This window comes from Anastrepha obliqua, unplaced genomic scaffold (assembly GCF_027943255.1).
Source record: "Anastrepha obliqua isolate idAnaObli1 unplaced genomic scaffold, idAnaObli1_1.0 ptg000012l, whole genome shotgun sequence".
In the NCBI taxonomy this organism is placed as follows: domain Eukaryota; kingdom Metazoa; phylum Arthropoda; class Insecta; order Diptera; family Tephritidae; genus Anastrepha; species Anastrepha obliqua.
The window spans coordinates 2129107-2145209 of NW_026562179.1; the positions used below are offsets into that span (position 1 = coordinate 2129107).

The 16103-nt window shown below is 27.5% G+C and overlaps 3 pseudogenes; 2 read left to right on the forward strand and 1 right to left on the reverse strand.

The window, feature by feature from the left end:
• Positions 1–7316: 7316 nt before the first annotated feature.
• LOC129251279 (NADH-ubiquinone oxidoreductase chain 5-like) lies at positions 7317–10890 on the reverse strand (annotated as a pseudogene).
• Positions 10891–12305: 1415 nt separating this feature from the next.
• On the forward strand, positions 12306–12854 carry LOC129251280 (NADH-ubiquinone oxidoreductase chain 6-like; annotated as a pseudogene).
• Positions 12855–12858: 4 nt separating this feature from the next.
• LOC129251253 (cytochrome b-like) lies at positions 12859–13990 on the forward strand (annotated as a pseudogene).
• Positions 13991–16103: the final 2113 nt, after the last annotated feature.

A 16103-nucleotide genomic window follows, 5' to 3' on the forward strand; every position in this document is an offset into this window, starting at 1 on the left:
AAGGAAAAAACGTAAGTGCAACATGTAAAAATTGTTTGTGAATTTTTTTGGAGTGGATTTTGGAACAGTGAATAATTTCTTACGAAATTTGAGAATTTAATGTGAAATCCGAATGAAATTATGTGTTCGTGGAAAAAACAATTTTTTTCGTTTTTTTTTTTTTTTTTTGAAAAATATAAAGGGATAATGGTTAATCTATACTAATATAATATTATAAAGAGGAAAACTTTGTTTGTTTGTTTGTAACGAATAGGCTCAAAAACTACTGGACCGATTTTAAAAATTCTTTCACCATTCGAAAACTACATTATCCACGAGTAACATGGATTACATTTAAGTTTGGAAAAAAATAGGGTTCCGTAAGATATTTGGATTTTTCGGACACAAACTGAAAAAAATCTTATATATAAAATAAAGTCAACTTTTTGTGTGTGTTCGCTAACCGGCCGTGTCTGCACCGAATTAAACCAAACTTACACACATTGTTAAGAAGGTATTGACGATGGTTTCCGTATAGTTTGGATACCTATTAGTGGATAGGGCTCGAGATATAGGTCAAAACGTGGACCCGGGTAACCTTCGGATGTGTATGTACAATATGGGTATCAAATTGAAGCTGTTGGTGAATGCTTTAGTACAGAGTATTTTTCATGCCACTCCGTGACTGGGGTCTCGAGATATAAGTCAAAACGTGGACCCGGGTAACCTTTGGTTGTGTATGTACAATATGGATATCACATGAAAGCTGTTGATTAGTGCTTTAATACGGGGTAGTTCTCATACCTATTGATGACTAGGGTCTCGAAATATATGCCAAAACGTGGACCCGCCGTGTCTTTGCACCGAATTAAACCAAACTTATGCACATTGTTAAGTAAGTATTGAAAATGGGTTTCGTAAAGTTTGGCTGTAATTCGGAGTAGTGGCAATGGGTACAGCGTTCTTTTGAGCCAGCCATAATGTCGCTTACTTTTTTAACGCTTGAGGCGGAACTGAACTGTCAAATTGACAGTGTGAGTTACAATGTGTCAATATTTCTTTCTGATTTGGATGCCATAAGGAAAAAACGTAAGTGCAACATGTAAAAATTGTTTGTGATTTTTTTTGGAGTGGATTTTGGAACAGTGAATAATTTCTTACGAAATTTGAGAATTTAATGTGAAATCCGAATGAAATTATGTGTTCGTGGAAAAAACAATTTTTTTCGTTTTTTTTTTTTTTTGAAAAATATAAATGGATAATGGTTAATCTATACTAATATTATAAAGAGGAAAACTTTGTTTGTTTGTTTGTTTGTTTGTAACGAATAGGCTCAAAAACTACTGGACCGATTTTAAAAATTCTTTCACCATTCGAAAACTACGTTATCCACGAGTAACATGGATTACATTTTATTTTGGAAAAAAATAGGGTTCCGTAAGATATTTGGATTTTTCGGACACAAACTGAAAAAAATCTTATATCTATACTAATATTATAAAGAGGAAAACTTTGTTTGTTTGTTTGTTTGTAACGAATAGGCTCAAAAACTACTGGACCGATTTTAAAAATTCTTTGACCATTCGAAAACCACATTATCCACGAGTAACATGGATTACCTTTTAGTTTGGAAAAAAATAGGGTTCCGTAAGATATTTGGATTTTTCGGACACAAACTGAAAAAAATCTTATATATAAAATAAAGTCAACTTTTTGTGTGTGTTCGCTAACCGGCCGTGTCTGCACCGAATTAAACCAAACTTACACACATTGTTAAGAAGGTATTGAAGATGGTTTCCGTATAGTTTGGATACCTATTGGTGGATAGGGCTCGAGATATAGGTCAAAACGTGGACCCGGGTAACCTTCGGATGTGTATGTACAATATGGGTATCAAATTGAAGCTGTTGGTGAATGCTTTAGTACAGAGTATTTTTCATGCCACTCCGTGACTGGGGTCTCGAGATATAAGTCAAAACGTGGACCCGGGTAACCTTTGGTTGTGTATGTACAATATGGATATCACATGAAAGCTGTTGATTAGTGCTTTAATACGGGGTAGTTCTCATACCTATTGATGACTAGGGTCTCGAAATATATGCCAAAACGTGGACCCGCCGTGTCTTTGAACCGAATTAAACCAAACTTACACACATTGTTAAGTAAGTATTGAAGATGATTTCCGTATAGTTTGAATACCTATTGGTAGATAGGGTCTCGAGATATAGGTCAAAACGTGGACCCGGGTAACCTTTGGTTGTGTATGTACAATATGGGTATCAAATGAAAGCTGTTGATAAGTGCTTTAATACGGGGTAGTTTTCATACCTATTGATGACTAGGGTCTCGAAATATATGCCAAAACGTGGACCCGCCGTGTCTTTGCACCGAATTAAACCAAACTTATGCACATTGTTAAGTAAGTATTGAAAATGGGTTTCGTAAAGTTTGGTTTTAAATCGGAGCAGTGGGAACGGGTACATCGTTCTTTTGAGCCAGCCATAATGTCGCTTACTTTTTTAACGCTTGGGGCGGAACTGAACTGTCAAATTGACAGTGTGAGTTACAATGTGTCAATATTTCTTTCTGATTTGGATGCCATAAGGAAAAAACGTAAGTGCAACATGTAAAAATTGTTTGTGAATTTTCTTGGAGTGGATTTTGGAACAGTGAATAATTTCTTACGAAATTTGAGAATTTAATGTGAAATCCGAATGAAATTATGTGTTCGTGGAAAAAACAATTTTTTTCGTTTTTTTTTTTTGAAAAATATTAATGGATAATGGTTAGAAAAGCTCCAATGCTTAATAAAACATATAAATTGGAACGAAAAATTCATGGATGATCAGGAAAAAAGACGATTGTTTCTTAGTTATTCATATGCGTTGATTTGAAATTTAAAAACAATCTTCTTTTTTCCTGATTTTCAATTTATATTTTATATTTACTCAAAAACAAAAAGAAAAACAAAAAATATTGTTTATGCCAAAGCGCTTGAATAAAGAATAAAGAAATAAATAATATGAAAACCATATATTTTCTGTTCTAAACCATATCTATTCTATTTTAGTGTGCCCAGCGAAGGGGGCCGGGTTTGCTAGCATTGTACATACACAACCAAAGGTTACCCGGTCCACGTTTTGACCTATATCTCGAGACCCCAGTCACGGAGTGGCATGAAAAATACTCTGTACTAAAGCATTCACCAACAGCTTCAATGTGATACCCATATTGTACATACACATCCGAAGGTTACCCGGGTCCACGTTTTGACCTATATCTCGAGCCCTATCCACCAATAGGTATTCAAACTATACGGAAACCATCTTCAATACCTTCTTAACAATGTGTGTAAGTTTGGTTTAATTCGGTTCAAAGACACGGCGGGTCCACGTTTTGGCATATATTTCGAGACCCTAGTCATCAATAGGTATGAGAACTACCCCGTATTAAAGCACTAATCAACAGCTTTCATGTGATATCCATATTGTACATACACAACCAAAGGTTACCCGGGTCCACGTTTTGACTTATATCTCGAGACCCCAGTCACGGAGTGGCATGAAAAATACTCTGTACTAAAGCATTCACCAACAGCTTCAATTTGATACCCATATTGTACATACACATCCGAAGGTTACCCGGGTCCACGTTTTGACCTATATCTCGAGCCCTATCCACTAATAGGTATCCAAACTATACGGAAACCATCGTCAATACCTTCTTAACAATGTGTGTAAGTTTGGTTTAATTCGGTGCAGACACGGCCGGTTAGCGAACACACACAAAAAGTTGACTTTATTTTATATATAAGATTTTTTTCAGTTTGTGTCCGAAAAATCCAAATATCTTACGGAACCCTATTTTTTCCAAAATAAAATGTAATCCATGTTACTCGTGGATAATGTAGTTTTCGAATGGTGAAAGAGTTTTTAAAATCGGTCCAGTAGTTTTTGAGCCTATTCGTTACAAACAAACAAACAAACAAAGTTTTCCTCTTTATAATATTAGTATGGATATAAGATTTTTTTCAGTTTGTGTCCGAAAAATCCAAATATCTTACGGAACCCTATTTTTTTCCAAAATAAAATGTAATCCATGTTACTCGTGGATAACGTAGTTTTCGAATGGTGAAAGAATTTTTAAAATCGGTCCAGTAGTTTTTGAGCCTATTCGTTACAAACAAACAAACAAACAAACAAACAAAGTTTTCCTCTTTATAATATTAGTATAGATATAAAATTTTTTTCAGTTTGTGTCCGAGAAATCCAAATATCTTACGGAACCCTATTTTTTCCAAAATAAAATGTAATCCATGTTACTCGTGGATAATGTAGTTGTCGAATGGTGAAAGAATTTTTAAAATCGGTCCAGTAGTTTTTGAGCCTATTCGTTACAAACAAACAAACAAACAAACAAACAAAGTTTTCCTCTTTATAATATTAGTATGGATATAAGATTTTTTTCAGTTTGTGTCCGAAAAATCCAAATATCTTACGGAACCCTATTTTTTTCCAAAATAAATTGTAATCCATGTTACTCGTGGATAATGTAGTTTTCGAATGGTGAAAGAATTTTTAAAATCGGTCCAGTAGTTTTTGAGCCTATTCGTTACAAACAAACAAACAAACAAAGTTTTCCTCTTTATAATATTAGTATAGATATAAGATTTTTTCAGTTTGTGTCCGAAAACTCCAAATATCTTACGGAACCCTATTTTTTTCCAAAATAAAATGTAATCCATGTTACTCGTGGATAATATAGTTTTCGAATGGTGAAAGAATTTTTAAAATCCAGTAGTTTTTGAGCCTATTCGTTACAAACAAACAAACAAACAAAGTTTTCCTCTTTATAATATTAGTATAGATATATACATACATATTCATATATATACATAATGACAACATGAGCAGCCCTTGGCCTTCAAGATAGTGCCTCTCCCTTAATAGAACAATTATCATTTTTTCACGATCATACCCTTATAATTTTAGTAATAATCACAATTTTAGTAGGTTACTTAATATTTATATTATTTTTTAGTTCATACACAAATCGAAATCTACTACATGGACAAACCATTGAAGTAATTTGAACAATTCTGCCAGCTATTATTCTATTATTTATTGCTTTTCCTTCTTTACGACTTTTATACTTAATTGACGAAATTAATGAACCTTCAGTAACTCTAAAAGCTATTGGACACCAATGATACTGAAGTTATGAATATTCAGATTTTATAAATGTAGAATTTGATTCATATATAATCCCAACAAATGAATTAACAGCAGATAGATTCCGATTATTAGATGTAGATAATCGTGTTATTTTACCAATAAATTCACAAATTCGTATTTTAGTAACAGCTGCAGATGTAATCCATTCATGAACAGTACCCGCTCTTGGAGTAAAGGTAGATGGAACTCCTGGACGATTAAATCAAATTAATTTTTTAATAAATCGACCAGGATTATTCTACGGTCAATGTTCTGAAATTTGTGGTGCTAATAATAGTTTTATACCTATTGTTATTGAAAGTATTCCTGTTAACCATTTCATTAAATGAATTACAAATAGAGTAAATTCATCATTAGATGACTGAAAGCAAGTACTGGTCTCTTAAACCACTCAATAGTAAATTAGGACTTACTTCTAATGATTTATAAATTATATTTAATAATAAAAAAAAATTTAGTTAAATACATAACATTAGTTTGTCAAACTAAAATTATTAAACTTATTAATATTTTTTAATTCCACAAATAGGCCCAATTGGTTGATTAAGTTTATTTATTATTTTTTCTATCACATTTATACTTTTTAGAATAATAAATTACTACTCTGTAATTCCTCAATCCCCTAAATCTGATTCAACTAAAAAATCTTCAACTCAACCTCTTAATTGAAAATGATAACAAATTTATTCTCAGTTTTTGACCACACCTCAAGCATTTTTAATTTATCTCTTAATTGAATAAGAACTCTTTTAGGATTAATAGTGATCCCTTCAACATATTGATTAATACCTTCACGATATCATATTTTCTGAAATTCAATTTTATTAACTTTACACAAAGAATTTAAAACTTTATTAGGATCTACAGGACATTCGGGATCAACTTTTAATTTCGTTTCTTTATTTTCACTAATTTTATTTAAGGGGGGAAGCTGGTCTAGAATTTTGAAAAAATCGAAAAAATTTTTTTTGTCTTAAAAGGTGCTTTAGGGTCTTAGAAATAATATACCAAATGAGAGATGGCAGCAAAAATGTCTAAATGCCCAAATTTTTCATTCGACGGCAGTGCCTCGCAGGTATGATTTTACAATACTTACAACTTTAAACGCGTTTTTCTCGAAATCACTTTTTTTAAACTGGTCGAAGACATAACTCGAACAAATCTTTACCGATTCTTACGAAATTTTGACAATACATTCGAAATACCTTTCTCCGGAGACGTACGTAGGATTTTTTATTTATATTACATAGTTTTTTTTTTAATCAACAATTTTATGTCGTTCTTTATAGTGAAAATTGTAACTTTTTGTTCAAACGTGCACCATTTCGCGAAAAAACAAAATATCGAAAAAATCCTACGTACGTCTCTTTCTGTTGTTATATAGAAACTAAAAAAATTTTATTTTTTGATCCAGGACAAAAATTAAGGAGTTTACGTCTTCGGCAATGGACCCACTAGAAAAAAAGGCGCCTTAGGAGAACTGCTGGACAGCGGCCATTTTGAAATTAATTCAGACGAAAAATTTTGTATTTGTACCATGAAAGCTATATTATTAAACCTATTTCACAGATTTTCGATTGATTCCTTTGTTGAGTCAAAATAAATTCATAAAATATGCCCATTTTTTGCGCTCTAGACCAGCTTCCCCCCTTAATAATTTCATAGGATTATTCCCTTATATTTTCACAAGTGCAAGTCATTTAACATTAACTTTAACATTAGCTTTACCTTTATGATTATGTTTCATAATTTATGGTTCAATTAATCATACACAACATATATTTGCACAGTTAGTTCCTCAAGGAACACCAGCAATTTTAATACCATTCATAGTATGCATTGAAACAATTAGAAATTTAATTCGACCAGGAACTCTAGCAGTACGATTAGCAGCTAATATAATTGCAGGCCACTTACTATTAACTCTTCTAGGAAATACAGGTCCATCACTTTCATATGCTATTATTTCGCTATTAATTATTGCTCAAATTACTTTATTAGTACTTGAATCAACTGTAGCAATTATTCAATCCTATGTATTCGCAGTATTAAGAACTTTATACTCTAGAGAAGTAAATTAATTTTAAATAATGTCAACACACGCTAATCATCCATTTCATTTAGTAGATTATAGTCCATGACCTTTAACAGGAGCTATTGGAGCAATAACATCGGTTTCAGGTTTAGTTAAATGATTCCATCAATATGATATTTCACTATTCTTATTAGGTAATATTATTACTATTTTAACTGTCTATCAATGATGACGAGATGTTTCTCGTGAAGGAACTTTCCAAGGATTACACACCCTACCTGTAACATTAGGTCTACGATGAGGAATCATTTTATTTATTTTATCAGAAGTTTTATGTTTTGTATAATTTTTTTGAGCTTTTTTTCACAGAAGATTATCTCCAACAATTGAATTAGGAGCTTCATGACCACCAGCCGGAATTAAACCTTTCAACCCATTTCAAATTCCTTTGTTAAATACAGCTATCTTATTAGCCTCAGGAGTAACTGTAACATGAGCCCATCATAGTTTAATAGAAGGTAATCATTCTCAAGCTACACAAGGATTATTCTTCACAGTATTATTAGGAGTATATTTTACTATTTTACAAGCATATGAATACATTGAAGCACCATTCACAATTGCTAATTCAGTTTACGGATCTACATTTTTTATAGCTACAGGATTTCATGGAATCCATGTATTAATTGGAACAACTTTCTTATTAATCTGTTTAATCCGACATTTAAATAATCATTTTTCAAAAACACATCATTTTGGTTTTGAAGCAGCCGCTTGATACTGACATTTCGTTGATATTGTTTGATTATTTCTGTATATTTCAATTTATTGATGAGGAGGATAATAAAATAATATAATTAATATTTACAATATCTATATAATACATAAAGTATATTTGACTTCCAATCATAAATTAGTAGTATAGATAATTTTCTCAATTATTATTATAGCTCTAACCCTAATAACAATTACAAGTATTGTAATAATTTTAGCTTCTATTTTATCAAAAAAAAGTATAGCAGATCGAGAAAAATGCTCCCCATTTGAATGTGGATTTGATCCAAAATCATCATCACGTCTTCCATTCTCTATACGATTCTTCCTAATTACAATTATTTTTTTAATTTTTGACGTAGAAATTGCATTAATTTTACCAATAATTTTAATTATTAATTTATCCAACATTATAATATGAACAACTACATCAATTATTTTTATTATAATCTTAATTATTGGTCTATATCACGAATGAAACCAAGGTATATTAAATTGATCTAACTAACATTATAAATAATACAAATAAAATAGGATTGTAGTTAATTATAACATTTGATTTGCATTCAAAAAGTATCGAATTTTCAATCTATCTTATTTAATCTATTTATTTAGTAAATTCTTAATTATTAATTTAATAAATAAAAACGAATATGTAGCGATTTATTGCAATTAGTTTCGACCTAATTTTAGGTAATTTACTACCCTTATTCTAAAATTCAGCATTTAGTTGAATCTATTTATTTAGTAAATTCTTAATTATTAATTTTAATTGAAGCCAAAAAGAGGCATATCACTGTTAATGATAGAACTGAAATTTAATTTCCAATTAAGGAAGTAAGATGTTCAAGAAAAAGCTGCTAACTTTTATCTTTTAATGGTTAAATTCCATTTATACTTCTATTTATATAGTTTAACACAAAAACATTACATTTTCATTGTAAAATTAAAAATATTTTTTTTATAAATTACTAAATTTTATTACTTACATTAATTTATAAATAAAACTATAATAAAATTATTTATAATAACCTATTACTTATCAAATAAATAAAAATTCAATGAAAACAGCCTATTTCATTTCAAATAAGTTATTTTCCTTTATATATATGTATAATTTACTAAAACTTATTCACTACATTCAAGAATTAAACAATTACCCTAACATCTTCAGTGTTATACTCTACAATTTGAGCTACTTGAATAAAATAAGAAAAAAAATCTAAAAAGGAAAGTAATTCATAAAACAAATAATAAAAGATAAATTTTTAAATTATTATTATGGAAAAAATAAACTAATTGAGAATATTCTACCAACTTATTATACAAATTCTGTCCTCCTATAAGTTCAGATCATCCTTGATCAAAAGATTTATAAACAATTCTTCCTAAAACTAAAGGAAAATTAATTACACCATAAGTAGAAATGTAAGGTATAAATCATATCGAACCAGAAAAATAACTTACTAAATAATTATTTAAAGATTTATTAAAATAAAATAAAGATACATTTGAAATTAAATAACCAATAATCCCCCACTAATACAAACAAATAAAGTTAATAATTTCAAATAAATTGGTAAACAAATTATATAAGGTGTAGGAAAAATCAATCATCTAAGTATACTACCACCAATAATACTTATAATTAATAACCCTCTCATACCACGCAACATAACCCATCCTTCATCTCTTAGTATATTCAAAGAACCACAATTTAATTCACCAGTCATAGAATAATAAACCAACCGAAAAGAATAACATACAGTTAATCCAGTAGAAAAAAAAATAAAGAAAAAAAGAAAATATATTAATATATCTCAAGGACACAATTTCTAAAATCAAATCCTTAGAATAAAATCCAGCTAAAAAAGGTATACCACATAAAGCTAAATTAGCAACATTAAAACAACCAGAAGTTAAAGGTATATAAATTCCTAATCCACCTATCAACCGAATATCTTGCGAATTATTTATATTATGAATAATAGCTCCAGCACATATAAATAATAACGCTTTAAATAAAGCATGACTCAATAAATGAAAAAAAGCCAGTTTATAAAATCCTATTGATAAAATTCTTATTATTAAACCCAACTGACTCAAAGTAGATAAAGCAATAATTTTTTTTAAATCAAATTCAAAATTAGCTCCTAATCCAGCTATAAATATAGTCAACCCAGATAATAAAAGTAAAACTTGACCTATTCAAGAATTACATAATAAAATATTAAACCGAATTAATAAATAAACTCCAGCAGTAACAAGAGTAGAAGAATGAACTAATGCAGAAACAGGAGTAGGAGCTGCTATTGCAGCAGGTAATCAAGATGAAAAAGGAATTTGTGCTCTTTTAGTTATAGCAGCGAATATATTTAATCCACCAATAATTTCTATCTCGATTCTATTTTTTATTGTTTCCAAATAAAAAATATAGTTTCAACTTCCATAATTTAGCATTCAAGCAATAGCTAATAAAAAGGCAACATCACCAATTCGATTAGACAAAGCAGTTAATATACCAGCATTATAAGATTTTACATTTTGAAAATAAATTACTAAACAATAAGAAACTAATCCCAATCCATCTCATCCTAATAAAATTCTAATTAAATTAGGACTAATAATTAATAACATTATAGACAAAACAAATATAAGAACTAATATAATAAAACGATTAATATTTACATCTCCCCCTATATATTCCTTTCTATAATAAATAACTAAAGAAGAAATTAATAAAACAAAAGATATAAATAATAAACTCATTCAATCAAATAAAAAAGTTATAACAATTCTACAAGAATTAAATCTAACTACTTCTCATTCAATAAATACACAAAAATCCTTAATTAACATTAACAATCTAAACAAAAAAAAATTAGCTCTAAATAATCTAATAATCTAATTCAACAAATAGATAAATACTTTCTCACGATTCAAAATGATCAAAAATCATATCATTGACACCACAAAGCAAAATTTTAAATAAACTATTTAAATAAAGTTAAAGTCAAATTATACAAATATCACTCTTCAAAATTAATAAATTTAAAGGAAATCAATGTAAAAATAATAAATAATATTCCCGAATTTTACCACCTCTAAACGAATAAACTCCAGAAAATAACTTACCATGCTGACTATAAGCATATAAATATAAAGTATAAGCAGCTCTAAAAAAAGATAATAAAGATAAAGAAATTATTGTTAATCAAGATCAACTAACAATTCTATTTAATAAACAAATTTCACCTAATAAATTGAAAGAAGGAGGTGCAGCTATATTACAAGCTCTTAACAAAAATCATCATAATGTTATAGAAGGTATAAAATTTAATAAACCCTTATTAATTAATAAACTTCGACTACCTAACCGTTCATATGTAATATTAACTAGACAAAAAAGTCCTGAAGAACAAAGTCCATGGGCAATTATTAATGTATAAGGACCACAAAATCCTAAATATCTTAAAGTTATAAGACCTCCTAAAACAATTCCTATATGAGCAACAGAAGAATAAGCAATTAAAGCCTTTAAATCAGTTTGACGTAAACAAACTAAACTAATTAAAACACCCCCAATTAATCTAATTCTTTAATTTAATTAATTAAAAAAAAGTTTTCATAATTACTATATTTATTAATAGATTCACTAGAAGTAATTATAAGTGTACAAATTCAAAAAGTTAATAAAATTAATCCATATGAAATAATATCAAATCCCAAAAAATAAGAAATATTTACAAAATAATTTGTACAATAATTCATTAAAATAAAAATAAAACTTACCAAAAATAGTAAATTTTGAACCGTTCAAAATGAATTTATAATAAAACAAAAAGGTATAATAAAAATTATTATAAAAATTAACTTTAACATTGTAATACATTAAATGATTGAAAATAATCATTTCCATGAGTTCGAATTATAGATACTAAAATTGAAAGACCCAAAGCCCCTTCACAAACACTAAAAGTTAAAAATATTATACTAAAATATTTTCTAAAATCTATTAAATTTAAATAAATAAATAATAAAAAAAATAAACTTAAAACAATATATTCTAATCTTAAAAGCATAGACAATAAATATTTACGATTAAAAACGAAAACAAATACTCCTATTAAAATTAAAAAACAAGGTAATCCCCAATATAATAATATTAACATTAGTTTTAATAGTTTAACAAAAACATTGGTCTTGTAAATCAAAAATAAGAATTAATCTTTTAAAACTTCAAGAGAAAAGAAATAACTTTATCATTAATCCCCAAAATTAATATGTTAAATAAACTACCTCCTGATATTATACAATTAACTTTATACTCAACAACATTGATTTCTAGTCTTATTTTTATTCAAATAAATCATCCATTAGCAATAGGATTAATATTATTAATTCAAACATTACAAATTTGTCTTCTAACTGGATTAATAGCTAAAAGATTCTGATTCTCGTATGTATTATTTTTAATTTTTCTAGGAGGAGTATTAGTATTATTCATCTACGTTACATCCCTAGCATCAAATGAAATATTCTCGCTTTCAATGAAAACAGCCTTTTCATTTATATTAATTTTCATTTTATTAATAGGTACCAGATGATTTATAGATAAATCATACATTTCATCCTTCATTCAAAATAACGAAATACAAACTATAATTAATTTAAATATATTTACAGAAGAAAATTCTCTAAATCTTCATAAATTATATAATTATCCAACAAATTTAATTACTATTTTATTAATAAATTACTTATTAATTACATTAATTGCAATAGTAAAAATTACTAAATTATTCTACGGACCCCTTCGATTAATAAATTAAACTAATGAACAAACCTTTACGAACCCAACACCCATTATTCAAAATTGCAAATAATGCTCTAGTAGATCTTCCAGCTCCAATTAATATTTCAGCCTGATGAAACTTCGGGTCACTATTAGGATTATGTTTAATTATTCAAATTCAAACAGGACTTTTCTTAGCTATACATTATACAGCAGATATTAATTTAGCTTTTAATAGTGTTAATCATATTTGTCGAGATGTAAATTATGGTTGATTATTACGAACTTTACATGCTAATGGTGCATCATTTTTCTTCATTTGTATTTATCTACATATTGGTCGAGGAATTTATTACGGCTCATATTTATTTACACCTACATGACTAGTAGGAGTTCTAATTCTATTTTTAGTTATAGCAACAGCATTCATAGGTTACGTTTTACCATGAGGACAAATATCATTCTACAAAATATTATTACAAATCTATTATCTGCAATTCCTTACTTAGGAATTGATTTAGTTCAATGAGTTTGAGGAGGATTTGCAGTAGATAATGCCACTCTTACACGATTCTTTACATTTCATTTTATTTTACCATTTATTGCATTAGCAATAACATTAATTCATTTATTATTTTTACATCAAACAGGATCTAATAATCCAATTGGATTAAATTCTAATATTGATAAAATTCCATTCCACCCATATTTTACATACAAGGACATTGTAGGATTTATTATTATAATTATAGCACTTCTATTATTAACTTTAATTAACCCTTACCTATTAGGAGATCCTGATAATTTCATCCCTGTTAATCCTCTAGTAACACCAGTACACATTCAACCTGAATGATATTTTCTATTTGCATATGCAATTTTGCGTTCTATTCCTAATAAATTAGGAGGAGTTATTGCATTAGTTTTATCAATTGCAATCCTAGCAATTTTACCATTCTATCATTTAAGAAACTTCCGAGGAATCCAATTTTCTCCTGTAAATAAAATTCTATTTTGAATTATAGTAGTTACTGTAATTCTATTAACATGAATCGGAGCACGACCTGTAGAAGATCCTTATGTACTAGTTGGACAAATTTTAACAGTAGTTTACTTCTTATATTACATTATTAATCCACTAATTAATAAATGATGAGATAATTTAATTAATTAGTTAATGAGCTTGAACAAGCATATGTTTTGAAAACATAATATAGGAACAAAAATTTCCTATTAACTTTACTAAAATCAATTAACAATATATAATATATTAAAAATAATTTAACTCCAATAAAAAATAATAAATAATTTAAAGAAAAAGGTAAAAAACACTTTCAAGCTAAATATATTAATTTATCATAACGAAACCGAGGTAAAGTTACACGAACTCAAATATAAACAAATGAAATAAAAACCAATTTCAAATAAAATACTAAGTTAAACAAATCGCAACCAAAAAAAATCGCACAAAATAATATACTTAAAATCAAAGCAAATCCACCACTTCTATATTCAATATTAAATCCTGAAACTAATTCAGATTCACCTTCAGCAAAATCAAAAGGTGTTCGATTAGTTTCAGCTAAACAAATACAAAATCAAACAAGTCTAACTGGAAATATAATAACGACAAATCAAATATAACTTTGATAATAAAAAAAATCTAAAATATTATAATATAACTTCCAATTAAAAAAACAAAATATAATAAAACTAAAGCCATTCTAACTTCATAAGAAATAGTTTGAGCAACAGCTCGCAGTCCCCCTAATAAAGCATAATTAGAATTAGATGATCAACCAGCTACTATAACAGCATAAACCCCTAATCTAGTACAACACAAAAAAAATAAAATACCTAAATTAAAAGAAAACAATTTTACAAATAAAGGAATACATAATCAAACAATTAAAGAAATAAATAAAGAAAAAATAGGAGAAAAATAATAAGAAATATAATTTGATAAAAGGGGATAAGTTTGTTCCTTAGTAAATAACTTAATTGCATCACAAAAAGGTTGAGGAGTTCCTATTAAACCAACCTTATTAGGACCCTTACGAATCTGAATATACCCTAATACTTTACGTTCCAAAAGAGTTAAAAAAGCTACTCTTACTAAAACACAAATTACCAAAATTAATCTACCAACAAAAGATAAAATTATTTCCATAAAAATCAAGTACTATTTGTAATATAAACTACATAAATAAATTCTAAATTTATTGCACTAATCTGCCAAAATAGTTTATTTATATTAATAATATTCTATTATTCAAAATATAATTATTTTAATATTTGGTCCTTTCGTACTAAAATATTACAATTTATTAAAGATAGAAACCAACCTGGCTTACGCCGGTCTGAACTCAAATCATGTAAGGATTTAAAAGTCGAACAGACTTAATTTTTGAACGGCTACACCCAAAATTATACCTTAATCCAACATCGAGGTCGCAAACTTTTTTGTCGATATGAACTCTCAAAAAAAATTACGCTGTTATCCCTAAAGTAACTTAATCTTATAATCACTATTAATGGATCAATAATTCATAAATTAATGATTTTAAAAAATTAAAAGTTCATTAAATTTTAATATCACCCTAACAAAATAATTAATATTAAAAAAATAAAATAAATCAAAAAAATTTAGTTAATATTAAATATAAAGATTTATAGGGTCTTCTCGTCTTTTAATAAAATTTTAGCTTTTTAACTATATGAAACAGCTTATACTTCGTCCAACCGTTCATACCAGCCTTCAATTAAAAGACTAATGATTATGCTACCTTTGCACAGTCAGAATACTGCGGCCATTTAAAATTATTCAGTGGGCAGGTCAGACTTTAAATATAATTCAAAAAGACATGTTTTTGTTAAACAGGCGAGTATAAATAAAATTTGCCGAGTTCTTTATATAAACTTTTCAATATAAAATATTTTAACAATTCTTAAATATACTAATTTGATCATTATTACTTTTTATTTAAAATTAATAAAAAAATTTTATAAATTCAATGAAAACAAAATTAAATAATATAAATTATAAAATAATTTATAACAAACTTATAAATGATTACTAATTCTATGTATACATTTTAAATAAATTATTCAATAATTTTTAATATTTTATTTTAAAGCTTATCCCTTAAAATATTCAAATTAATAAATTTTTAAATTAAAAAAATAAATTAAAAATTAAAAATTTGTAAATTAAATTTATTTCTAAAAAAACTAGATACCTTTATAAACGAATAACATTTCATTTCTAATAATTTATTTAAAACAA